This window comes from Grus americana, chromosome 5 (assembly GCF_028858705.1).
Source record: "Grus americana isolate bGruAme1 chromosome 5, bGruAme1.mat, whole genome shotgun sequence".
NCBI lineage: Eukaryota > Metazoa > Chordata > Aves > Gruiformes > Gruidae > Grus > Grus americana.
In genome coordinates this window covers 40,909,551-40,922,397 of record NC_072856.1, presented here as the reverse complement: position 1 = coordinate 40,922,397, position 12,847 = coordinate 40,909,551, and the positions used below count along the sequence as shown (strand labels likewise).

General features: G+C 40.3%; 1 long non-coding RNA gene across 1 annotated transcript; it reads right to left on the bottom strand.

Moving 5' to 3' along the window:
• Positions 1-11,659: 11,659 nt before the first annotated feature.
• On the bottom strand, positions 11,660-12,814 carry LOC129207325 (uncharacterized). The gene is made up of 2 exons (XR_008577427.1): positions 12,488-12,814; positions 11,660-12,312 (listed from the first exon to the last, which is right to left on the bottom strand). It is a non-coding gene; the product is annotated as an uncharacterized LOC129207325 (long non-coding RNA).
• Positions 12,815-12,847: the final 33 nt, after the last annotated feature.

Here is a 12,847-nt window from a genome sequence, read left to right as displayed (position 1 = left end):
CTTTTTTTCACTGCCTCAGGAAGCCATGTTACCTTTTGTCCTGCAAGAAATTTGCATAATTGGTTTTCCTACCTTGAGCGGTTGGAGGCAGTGTTAAAGTGCAAAACACTATGCATTTCACAGAAATGAAATCGGTACTCGATCGCTGGTAGGCACACAGTTTAGAAATCCATCGCTTCAAAGTCTATACAAAGAAAAGAAAATGGCAAAAAAGTTCCATCATATACTCTTTGGTTCTCAGAATCGCACTAACACCGACTGGAACAACCCTCACAAATATCTTTGTGGGTTTGGTTTTTTGTAAAGCTGATCTAGCATAAAATAAAATTAATTTTTAGAAAAGTAAGCTGAAGGAGTTTTCCAAACTGTCACCTAAGAAAGAACAATTCTCAATATTTTTATTTTTAATAGTTTCTTTTAGCTCCGGTTTGGTAATAGTAGGGGAGCTAATATGGCAGTAGGTTGTATGGAATGTGAATATGAAAAGTAAAGTTTGGCCATTAGAAAGGGATTAAAGCAGCAATAAAGCACACATTTTCAAAATATCTTGATTGTTAATAGTGGAATACATTGATTACAATTTGATTAAGTAGTATTCCACCATCTCTACTAATTATGAAGACAGTTTTATGGATTATACACTTCTCATAATTGCTTTTGGCTTCCTATTTAAATTTTAACATTTGAAAGTACTGGTCTAAGTTGTTTGCCCAACATGTCATTGCAGTCCACATACAGTGCTAAAATATGAGTCTAGGAAAATGCAACCAAAAATTAACAAAGATTTTACTGCCAGGCTTAAGTCTTTATGGAAACTACGGGCAATCTCTGCATCTTTCAGAAAGTTCCACTCCAGACTTTTCAATAGATCAACAAAATGAAAAACACAATATTTAATTTTAATGCAAATTGATAACATTTTCTTCAAGTAAGTGTAAGAAAATGTTTCAAAGACTTTAAATTGCTATTCAGCCTGAACACTAACATGATAAAAAAAATTTATTTTTGTCTGAAATTAGATTGTCTTGTATTTAAATGTATTCTTTCTCCACCCAAAATCAATTAAGGGTATCCAGGTATAGCTAGGAGAGATTTGTTGCCAAATGACTCCAAATTTTAAAAATGAATTAACATTTGAAAAATTACTTGGTAGATAATTAGGTTGATTTGTGTGCAATAGGAAGTAAGCAGCCAAAAACATGAGCATGTTATCAAGACTGTAAGCTTTCAAGGCTGATGGAGCCCTGCATTTCCAGTTGCATTTCTGGGTGTCTGCATAATACCACATTAATAATATAGTAAGTTAAGGACACACTGCAAACTCTTAGTCATATGAGCCATCCATTTTGATCACAATTTAAACTAGAAATTCTATTAAAGAAAGGCTAAAGAAACATTCTTCAAAACTAAGGGGTCGTTTTAGCTTCGTGACCAGGCCTGTAATCTTTGGCTGCAGAGGTATACAATAGCATACCAGGGCGAGTGTGTGTGGCACAGGGGTCACCGGTTCTGGTTTTTATCATTGGCTGGTCAGCCAGCCCTGGCACATTTAAGATAAATAAGGTTAAAATGTTGCTTTTTATCTTTTTTGGTCCACACAGTGAGAACTACTTGGTTCATGAAGAAAGGAAGTCTAAGATAGTTAAGTTTTAGGCCAGTTATCAAAGCTCATGTGATGGACAATGAGGCTGAGGTATTTAAGAAATATAGATGAATAAATTAAATTATGATATAATCTTCCATATATTGTTATATAGTAAAATAAGATACAATGTCCTAAAAAAGAGTTATGGAAGTTGTGGCACTTCTGGAGAAGCCAGGAAAACTTTCACTATGATTGCCTTTTAAAAGTTAGAGACTCTGCTTCTAGCTGAGCCTCAGACTGCTGGAGAGCAAGGAGGACACTTGGGGTCATCACGTTCCCTTTTTTCCATGCTACCTTAAACTGGAGCAGTTGTTCCCAAGCTTTTTTAAAGCTAAGCCTAGTTTGAAAAAAATGGTAATCCTCTGTGACTTCCTGTGCTCTTACCCAACAACTGCTGGTGCGGGGAGCTTTGCTGCTCTGCCCTTGTTTCTGAGCTCGTTAGTGTTATCCCTTGGCTCAGCTCATGCACTGCATCTCAGGATCGCTGCCATCTCCTCCCTTTGGCGGCTCTGAGACCAAGCTGGAGCTGCTCTCATGGCTCTTGCCAGACTATCGTTCTCCTGTGGGGCTGACAAACTAGATCAGGCTGCAAAATAAACCAAGCCAAAATGCCTACCCTTGTGAATTCTTTGCTGTGCTTCTCATGTAAGTTAAAGCGACTACCAGGTTGCTTTACTTAGTGCTGACACGCAATCTGGTCCTGCACAGACCCGGCTTGGCAGAGCTCGTGCACACGGGCTCAGTGTCGTACCCGGGGGTAACAGGCTCCATCCAGCCATATCAGTAAGGCACACCTCAAAAACACCTATGTAGGGAATTTCAGGCAAAAGAGGAGAAAACAACTGCAGGCATGTATGAGGAGAGTCTCAAGCTATAGCCTCTCTGGCATTCATTAGAATTTCTCTTACATCTTTTTCCTGCTAGGCTGAGATACCAAGGCCGACATCACTGACATCAAAGCAGTTGTGGCCACTTGTTGGAAAGTAAATTTGGCCCAAGATATTTTAACAGATTCTGATTTCAAATATCCATACAAAACAAGTGAGGTTTACCTGTGTTTTCATATGGAACATTGCTTTGTTTAAGAAGCAAACTTTGTTCATTATGTATGGCAATACTTGAAACTGCAATATCTTAACAAGCACAATGAAAACACAGAAGAAATAGTAATAATGTGTTCATTTTTCTTTATCATGTGTATTAATATTTTCAATAAATATAAGACCACAAAAGTAGCTTCATCCTATGTGAATGTTTTGCCAAACCTTAAACTGAGAAAGAAATTGTCTCTAGTTCTGTTTTGCTAAACGAGGAAGGAGATCTGGCAGAATTGAGACCAATTTAGTTTGCATATTACTTTCATGTGGACATTTTAATCAGTGCAGTCCTTCACAGTCAAGAAGAGATGAAAATCTTATTTAAATTATTGCTAGATTCTCCTGAAGTCAGTCATCAAGTTCTTCAGGTTAATATTCCTTACTATAGTAACAGCCACATCACAGTGAAGATGCAGCTGACATTACAGCAATTTTTCCAGCCTTAACCAAGTGGTGCAGAAAAGGAAGAGATTTATTTTGTTGAATATGCCCTTCAGTAATAAAGCCACATAATTTTTCTTAGGTACCTGATATATAGATATTCCTGGCATTAATGGGATTAACTCAAATTAACAGTATTTCCATACTTGAAGAAAAGAGAAAAACAAAGGTTTTGATTTTTTGTAATGTATTCCTAATCTTTGCCATATATTTTACAAACATTGAAGGAAGACTGGCATTTTCTTTCTTCTTTCTTTCTTCCCTTCCTCCCCGCCCCCCCCCCCCCCCAGTTATGGAGATAAATTGCAGTGATAAGAGTCCCAGGGGCAAAAAGAGACATTGTACAAATACTGTGAAGGAAAGTAATTCTTCTTCAGGGTTTTACATTGAGCCAGAGGCAGATCCAGGAATATAATCTGGAGTTCCCGATTTCTAATCTCCTATGCTGAAGTTTTTCCATTACTGATTTACACACACACACACACAAAAAAAAGAGAGGCAAAGTGCCACTGACTTTTAATTACACTAACATCCTCTAATGTCAAACAGCAGGCTGCTTTGGGCATAATAAAGCCAACTGACTTTCCTAGCACAGAAAGCGAAGATAGGCATGTTTATAACTTGCCTATTTTCTCCTTTATAGGAAGCTTAGACCAAGACCAGCCTAAAGCAGAGCACCTTTGAAGTTTAACAAGAAGCTAAGCAAGTTCCTCTTGATTCAGAGAATTTATCTTTGCTTTCTTTTCCATCCCAGCTCCCTGGGCATGAAGAGAAGAGGGGCGAGATTCATGGCTCCCTACAGCAAAGTAACTAGACTTACCATTTTAATAGGTTCAGAAGAAGGTAGTTTTCTAGTGAATTCTTCATGAAAGCTTTTGGCTTATGGATCTTGACACTAAGGTCTAAAAACCAACTCTATCATGGAAATAAATGTAATTTACATTCTTCTAATTACTGCCACTAAAGGACTGCATCGTACCTTTTAAATTTAATCAAGCTTTGACATGAGGAAATATAGCAGTACTGCAGGACATAGAGCAACTGTTGATAGAAAATACAAGTATTTTTTTTACACTAAGCGATTGTTGAATTCAGCACTTGGCTTATTAGCTCACACTTAGGACTTATGAGGAGGTTTGCAAAGCAGGGTGGTGTCGTACAACTTGCCTCTTGAGAATGGGCACTGGCCCATCTTAACTGCTCAACCAGGACCAGAATTTTTTTGTTAGTGAGTTAGCCTGGCCAAAGGTATGTCAGGAACCGTTGATGAGTTGCAGTGTCCAAGAATATTTCCTGCAATTGATTAACTTCCTGTTGGTTCACCTGAAGTTGAGCTGAGTCATTCTCTAAGCTTCAGAGTGCATCAGTTAGATCTATGTTTGCTATGACAGCAGCTAAAACACCACATATTTATGCTGGAATTTATTTGTGGGCACCAAAATAAAGGGTTTTTTTAATTTGGACGTGGCCCTCACTCAGACTGTCACTATGAAAATACAATTTTTTTTTGTCATATGGACAACAGAGTATCCAGGCAAAGGTTAAATATCTGTAATCGGTATTAACATATCCCAAGTTACAGAGTAATTGTTTTACCTAGATATTCATAAAAATGTAAGCCTCCAGCAATTCTAAGAATTATCTGTGAAGTAAAAAGCTCTTTTAGAGAAAGTTATACCAAATACAATTTTTCTATTCTGTTAGAACATCAAATACTGAAGATAAAGTTATTTACTTCCACTCTGTAGCAGCTATTTAGTATCTATTGTAAAAGAAAGAAACAGTGACCCTTTGGCAGCTTAAAAAAAAAAAAACAACAATCAAAGATTATGTGAAAAATCTCCTTGTCATCATTGCAGTGCTTCTGAGGTATCAAATAATAAAGAAATAATATCAGCCCAAATGAGTTCAGAAACATGCATTAAAAAAATATGTGCTTTAAGGAAGTGTGAAAATTAAATATTAAAGAACAACTCTTGACACTGGAAGCTCTCTGAAACACATTAAACCACACTGGAAGTCATAGCAGGAAGCCACATTATTTCTTGACACATGGTCCATTATCTTATTTGACTCCATGAATATTCATTAGAACTTACAACCTTCTATTATTTAGCTCACTACATTAAACATCTGGGTTTTTGCCCACAAGACCTGAGGGGAAACAACATCACCTTCTATTTAAGTTGGTTAAAATCATGAAAGGATTATATATACACTATTCTATTAAGTAAAACAAACCATTAAAAACTAAAGGCTGCTGGTAAATGAAAGTCCTACAGTTGCTATTTGTTCTAAGGGATGAGTTCCCAAAATAAAATTTTAAGAAAAGCCCATAGACCAACGTTACTGGATCTGTATCTGATGCTGTGTTACGGCAAAGCGAGATACCCATTTGTGTTGTAATGCAATGATCTTGCATCCAAGGGAATAAAATGCCAAAGTCTGTCAACCTTGCTTGGCTCATTGAACTCTGGCAATCTTGTTGAGCTATGCCATGGAAGAGGTTGCTGTGTTCTGGGAACAACAGCTCCAGCAACTGATAAATGACAGACCAAGCATATAATTAGTCCCTCCTCAAACTTACCCAGTTTTATCAGGATGCATGGCAAATAGCACTTGGGATGACTTCAGAGGTTTGCTATTCAGAGAATTTCCTAATGACCCATCATTTGTGTGCATGCTTTCCTGACTAGCTAAGGATCGGTATGCCTGAAGGGAAAAAAAAAATGATAGGAGCTGTGGCTCAAGGAGAAAGCTTTTGGCCTGAAGCTATGGTATGAGTTTTATTTTGAAAGTCATCCATATAAATGCAAATAAATGATTATGCCTGCACACTCAGCAGCAACTGGAGGCGAGGAGTCCTTCAGGTACATAGAGAATAATAAATGACCTCTCATACTGTTTGTGAAAGGAGCAGAAAGAGCCACATGTCAATCTATGTACATTTTTAAATAATAACATAAAGCTTTATGCCAATACTGTGATAATTTTACATATGGCATCTATTGAAAACATGGAGAAATCAAGTTCCAGCTCCTAGGAAATACTGATGCATTTTTGTTTATAGCAATGCCCTCACAGTACTATCAGAATTTCTCACTGAAAAGGAAAGAAATGGGATTAACTAACAAAACCACACCTCTGTAGTACTAATTGCTATTGCAAAAGCGTTTATGAGGTGGAGAGAACAGTGATGCAGCAATACCTGAGGAAGAGATCAGATTTTAATTCCTTTACATGACAGGGGTAGAGGACAGTATCCAGCATAACCCAGAACAATAACACTGGGGCTGTGGAGCACACACAAACACTGAGTGGAGTCACCTTGTGTCTGCAGGACATCAAGAATGTAGGACTTGTGCTCCACAGGGCCCAGTCTAAATACTTCCCCCATTAGGAGGAACCTAGTTTGCAACACCCATCTAGATCAGTCAGGCACGGGGTAGTTCAGTGGCTACCTACCACACTACCAGACCAGTGCTGAGCTCTGCACAGATGGGCTGGTCAGCAGCTCCATGTGGGGCACAAGAAGCTGAAGGTCACTGATCAAAGCTGGCCTAAGCAAGTATACCGAGCTTGCTCAAGGACAGCACACAGCCTGTACAGCTGCAGACTCTCACTCAGCACTCTTACTCCTCCCTGTTTGCTCCAGGCCCTGTGATCATAAAGTCAGGCTTTTATAGGTAGGTGCTTCTTCCCCTCCCTGCTGCTTCAGTTACTGTTCTACATCCAAGTTGCTTCCATGCTTTGTAGAACCCAGTTCCCAAACTCAGGAGACCGGGGAAGCAAGTACAAAGACATTTGAATATGCCTGAAGGGATCAGCCTGGCTCTGGCAGTACCAGAGCAGAGAACTACTGACCTTTGAGGGACTCCTCCTGGAGTCAGTTTGGTGGCTCTGTACAACCTCCCTCTTAATTCCAGAGCTGAGAGAGTGTTGTATTGACATTCAAGGTTGGCACTACACAAGAAAAGTTTAGGACTGAAGCTTATTAGATTAGCTCAGTGCTGTGAAAAAGAATTGTATTGCTTCTAACCAGTATGAGGTGTTACAACAAGACCCTACAGTACCTACTGTAGGTAGGCTACTCCCACTGCTCGGTTGATTTCCTTGGAGCAGGACACAGAAGGCCTTTTAACATTAATGTCTGTCAATCATGCAGACAAAGGTTTGGTATGGGAGACACCCAAGCAGGAAAAATACAGTAGTTAAATGTCACAGGCAAAAGAACATGCCTGACACCTGTAGAGAAAGAAACTGTGATTAATAGTGTTATTTCCTTTAGGCAATCGTGGTAAGCAAGCAGACTGCATGTCTTTATCTGGCTACCTTCCCCCCACCCCCCCCCCCACCCCCGCCAATAGAGCCAAATTTCTGCTTCTCACTGAGAAAAGCTGTAATTGTACCTGCCACAGACTTCACTCTGAATCTGTTATTTTATTCACAAATTTAATTAACCTTTGATTACGCTAATTTAACACATTTCAGTATCTGTTTTGTAATTGTATGAAGGACTAAACAAAACACTAGCCTATTTTTAATAGTCATTTAATTTTTGCTGTGTACTTTAAACATGCATACAATCAACAGTTCAAATCACAGGACTGTTATTCCACAACAGGAATACCAGCCTTCACTGGAAACAATTCTGACATTTGTTGAGACAGTAAATTGGTTCTGCTGGAAGAACTAAAGAAGTGTACCAACTCCAAAGCTACAAAACCAGGGCTGAAGAAGTCATGACCTTCCTCAGAGCTATGGTGCTAACCAGAAAGATAAAAATCAGAGTGCCATCTCTTCCTCTCAATCTTTCCCCATAAGTCTCCAATGCTGCTTTTGAAGGGTAAACAGATCTAGGGGTCTGTTCGGAAGGCAAAGCTGATGATAGTCTTCACCCCACACCTCCTCTGGAAGGGTTATTTCTGGTAGCTTTACACAGGTATTGTGCAATACTTGTGGTCTTTGAGTGACAGGACTACTATTCTATCTCATCTCTGCTGCTTGGATTCTACTAGGGAAATTCTTCATGCCCTCTCTCTACTTTCCTTATTTAAATACCACTGGAGGAAGGAGGAGGATGGTTGGGAGACAGACATACTCTTGACCTTAGTGTTTGGACAGCACTTTGAACAAGAGAAGTCAATACTAAATACAGTCATTATCATGTGTCTGCTACTTAGACACTAAAATGATTCTAACACCATCACCAAAGCCCCTCTACACCCACATCACTGTTCAGTGGTATCTTCTGTCTTCCAGCTAATCAGCATTTCAGCTAGCAATTCTGAGGCTGTAGAAAGCAAGCTTAACCAGGTCTTGAACTGGACTGAGAAACAGGCTACAAAAAAAAGAAGAAGAATCGTCAAATGCAAAGAGCCAAATAGCTCATCACAGATAGCACGAGTAGGCTAAGTAGCTCAAAACTAGAAGCAAAATAAGTAAACTGGGAGCCAAAGAGAAGAAAAAAGGATCATCGTCCAACAGAAAACAAAGGACATGACTCAATTCAGGATGTAAGATTGTAAACATCACTTCAAAAAGAAAACATACTACCATTCTGAGCCATCTTGTAGCAGTTTTAACATCCTAGACTAGAGATATGCAGTGTCTTTTTTCCTTTGAGGGACTGATCTGTTGTTTCAGCATGACCAAATTAAAAAAGTAGTACTTCATTTAAACATTAATCCCAGTTTACAAAGTATTTTGTGGAATTTTCTTTATCTCGTGATGGAAGTTTGCAATTCATTGCTGCAAATTCCACTTTCTAGGCCATCTCTGATGATGAAAGAGTCTTCTAACAGCAACCTCTACCAGCTAGCACAGTTCTGACTCACCCTTCACAGCAGCAGTGGCACCTACCTGTGATTCTTTACTAAGTGGTTTAACTAAGTACTCTCTTTCCTTGCAAGTGCCCTGCTACTTTTGTTCTTTCCTATTTTATTCTCTGTATGTATGGGAAAAGAGCTCCACACTGGACAATGGAGGAGAAAAGCATTTAAATCTAATTCTTCCCTTGACACTCTTGCAGCCTTTCAGCTATGTCTGTCCCACAAGAGGTAGTTCTACCAAGATACAACCCTTACCAGCAACCTATTTTCTATCTTTCCTATCTAAGTGCCACCACAGCTTTGTATAGTTCCTCTTCAAAACAGACCTAAGGGCACTCTGTTAACGTGACAGCTGCTTGAAAGATCTTTGATCATGGTTTCAGATACCACAGACAGAAAAATAACATCCAAGAGGCATCTTGTCCCTTCAGAGTTCCAGTCAACTACTGCCTCTGCCAAACAGTATGCAAGACCAAACATTACTAACAAAAAAGTCATCCCTAGGGAAGAATTCAAGACCACTAGAGACCATTTTGGTACTAAAAGATCTCTAGCATTTCATCCTCTGATAAAGAGGAGAAAGCCAAGGACCTGCAGAGGCAGAGACTCCCAGCAAACACCCCCTCTTCATAAAAGGATTCATTCCATTAAATGTACATGAAATATGCATGAACATTCATACAAAGGGTAAGGAAAAACACACGTCCACCGAAATTTGTGAGAAATGGTTCGTACTGCCATCTGCCCCTCTGAAAGGGAACTAATGTAAAAACAACAAGAAATGTCTTCTTGATACCAGTCTCAAAATATTTACTCTCTGCTCCAGGGACAACAAGCAGAGAGGATACAACATATATTCTGGGACAGCTGTCAAATCCAAAACATGCAGCAAAATAGCTTTATATAATAACTGATGAAAATATCAATATATTTTATGCATGGATATATTCTTTAGATGTCAGGAGATTCTTTTCTATACAAAAAACAAATTCAAACTCTCATCTAAAATCCAACCAACAAATTTACTATTGTGGTGGGTTGACCCTGGCTGAAGGCCAGGTGCCCACCAGAGCCGCTCTCTCACTCCCCTCATTCACCAAACAGGGGAGAAAAGGCATAACGAAATGCTTGTAGGTCGAGATAAGGACAGGGAGAGATCACTCACTAATTATCGTCACGAGCAAAACAGACCAAACTTAGAGAGGGAATTCATCTAATTTATTACTAGGCAAAACAGAGTAGAGGAATGAGAAAATAAAATCAACTCTTAAAACACCTCCCCCCACCCCTCCCATCTTCCCAGGCTCAACTTCACTCCCGGCTTCAAACCTTCCCCCCCCTCAGCAGCACAGGGGGACGGGGAGTGGGGGTTACGGTCAGTTCATCTCATGGTGGGTGTTTCTACCACTTCTTCATCCTCAGGGGGAGGACTCCTCTCATCGTTCCCCTGCTCCAACATGGAGTCCCTCTCACGGGGTGCAGACCTTCAGGAGCAAACTGCTCCAGCGTGGGCTCCCTCCCACAGGGTCACAAGTCCTGCCAGCAAACCTGCCCTGGCGTGGGCTCCCCTCTTCACGGGTCCACCGGTCCGGCCTGGAACTTGCTCCAGCGTGGGCTTCCCATGGGGCCACAGCCTCCTTCAGGTGCCTCCACCTGCTCCAGCGTGGGGTCCTCCACGGGCTGCAGGTGGAATCTCTACACCCCCTCATCTTTCCTCCATGGGCTGCAGGGGGACAGCCTGCTTCACCATGGCCTTCACCACGGGCTGCAGGGGGATCTCCGCTCCAGCGCCTGGAGCTCCTCCTCCCCCTCCTTCTGCACTGACCTTGGTGTCTGCAGAGTTTCTTACATCTTCTCACTCCTCTCTCCGGCTGCAAAAGCTCTCTCTCTCTCTAAGTGTTTTTTCTTCTTCTTAAATATGTTATCACAAAGGCGCTGATTGGCTTGGCCTTGGCCAGCGGCGGGCCCGTCTTAGAGCCGGCTGGCATTGGCTCTGTCAGACACAGGGGGAGCTTCTAGCAGCTTCTCACAGAAGCCACCCCTGTAGCCCCCCTCCCCCCAAAACCTTGCCACGCAAACCCAACACAACTATCATTCTTTGGCATACAGAGAGAAGTCCTTAAACTATGACCCAGTAAGATTCAAGAAATGCAAGATACATTACAACAAAATTAATTTGGTTTCCCAAGGAAAATATGACACAATTACACCAAGAATCCATACATAAACAATGTCATACTAATTTTTCTATACACTGTTTCACAAGCATTTGTGTTGAAACTTGCATGTGAGTAAGTGTTCTCCATCAACCCCTGGTGCAAATAACGGTAGTGTAAAGAACAATCAATATCCTTGTGTATTAATATCCCTTTATAATCTGCTTACATAAATTGCTCAAACTGTAGTATAATCCATTTTCCTTAACAATCAACTTATATCACATATATATGGAAAAACCCCTCACTTCAAATGGATTTCTACCTCATTAAATTCTTCTTAATGAGTCTGGGGATACAGCTTTAGAGTAAATGAACAGAAGGTATTTTAAATAAAATTAGCTGAGTTTAAATAAAAACAGCTTATACTTAACAATACCCTACAGCTAGCAAAAATGAACTAGTTTATGTACTACCCATCTAGTGCAATTTCTTCTTCTTTCACAAAGGTTTGCTTTGGGAAGAGCAACCTTATTGAATACTCATGCAAGAAAATGTTATTTTAAAATAGCAGACAGAAACCAAGTGTATCCCTATGTATAACACTAGTCATTAATGAGTGCATATTGCCCCTTGCTGTGCACCAGATAACTTCAGTAATCTTACTCTATGATTGAGGCCAGGTAATAAAATTTGGCTTCTTACCCACACTGCTATGTATTACATTTTTTAAAGAACAAACAAAACATGGCTGTAAAAATAAAATCTTCAGTCTTAAAATGAATTCTGAGAGAGACTGAATTCTGCATTGCTCCATCCTGACATTGCTGCCAATGTTATTCAAAACTTGTATCTGTCAGAATTCAGAGACAGGAGGAAAGCACAACTCTAATTTAGGAGCTGTGCGATGAATATTAGGGTATGCAGCCAAAAACCCTGAAAGATAACAGAAGCAGTTGCAATACTTTAACTTTTGCCATTAGGTATGGAAGCTCATTTCAAAGCTATGCACTTTGTTCAGATCATGATTTTGATCCCTAGCTACCCAGATCCCTTTTAACCACATTCTTTTCTGTTCCCTCTGCTCCAAAGCAGTATCGTTGAAGAGAAATGCTTCAACTTGATCGGTTCACCTCAGTCACCTGAAACACAAACATTACTTGTTTTTAAACGAAGTGACAAACAATATTTAGATTAATAACTTTCATTTCCATGCAGAAACTACAGAGTACTCTTAGCCCAAGCATGCAGTATTTGCCCACCATAAGACACCCAGATTTTTCTTTTCTCAGCAAAAAAGAAACAAAAACTCACTACCTGCTAGCTATAGGGCATCGTTAAGTTGAGCTGTAAAAATACTTTGTTTATTCCATTCTAAAGCTTGTATCCTCACTGCCTGCCCCCTCCTCAGAGGTCCCTGACAGATCACAAGCCCTGTTTTACCTTCTGCGAAAGGTATATAGTATTTGCTGATTTTTTTCCTGCATTTTTAGCAAGGGCTTTATCGTTTCCACGCCAAGTCATCTGCTTTTAAATATCTGCGGACCAAAGTCGCTGCCATCCTGCAGATCCCATCGTCACTCTCCCTTGGCGCCGGTTACAGGCCCGGTTTGCCGTGCTCGATACTCCCCCGCAGGATGGCGGCGCCAGCGCCCCGGCTCCTACCCCTGTCGCCGC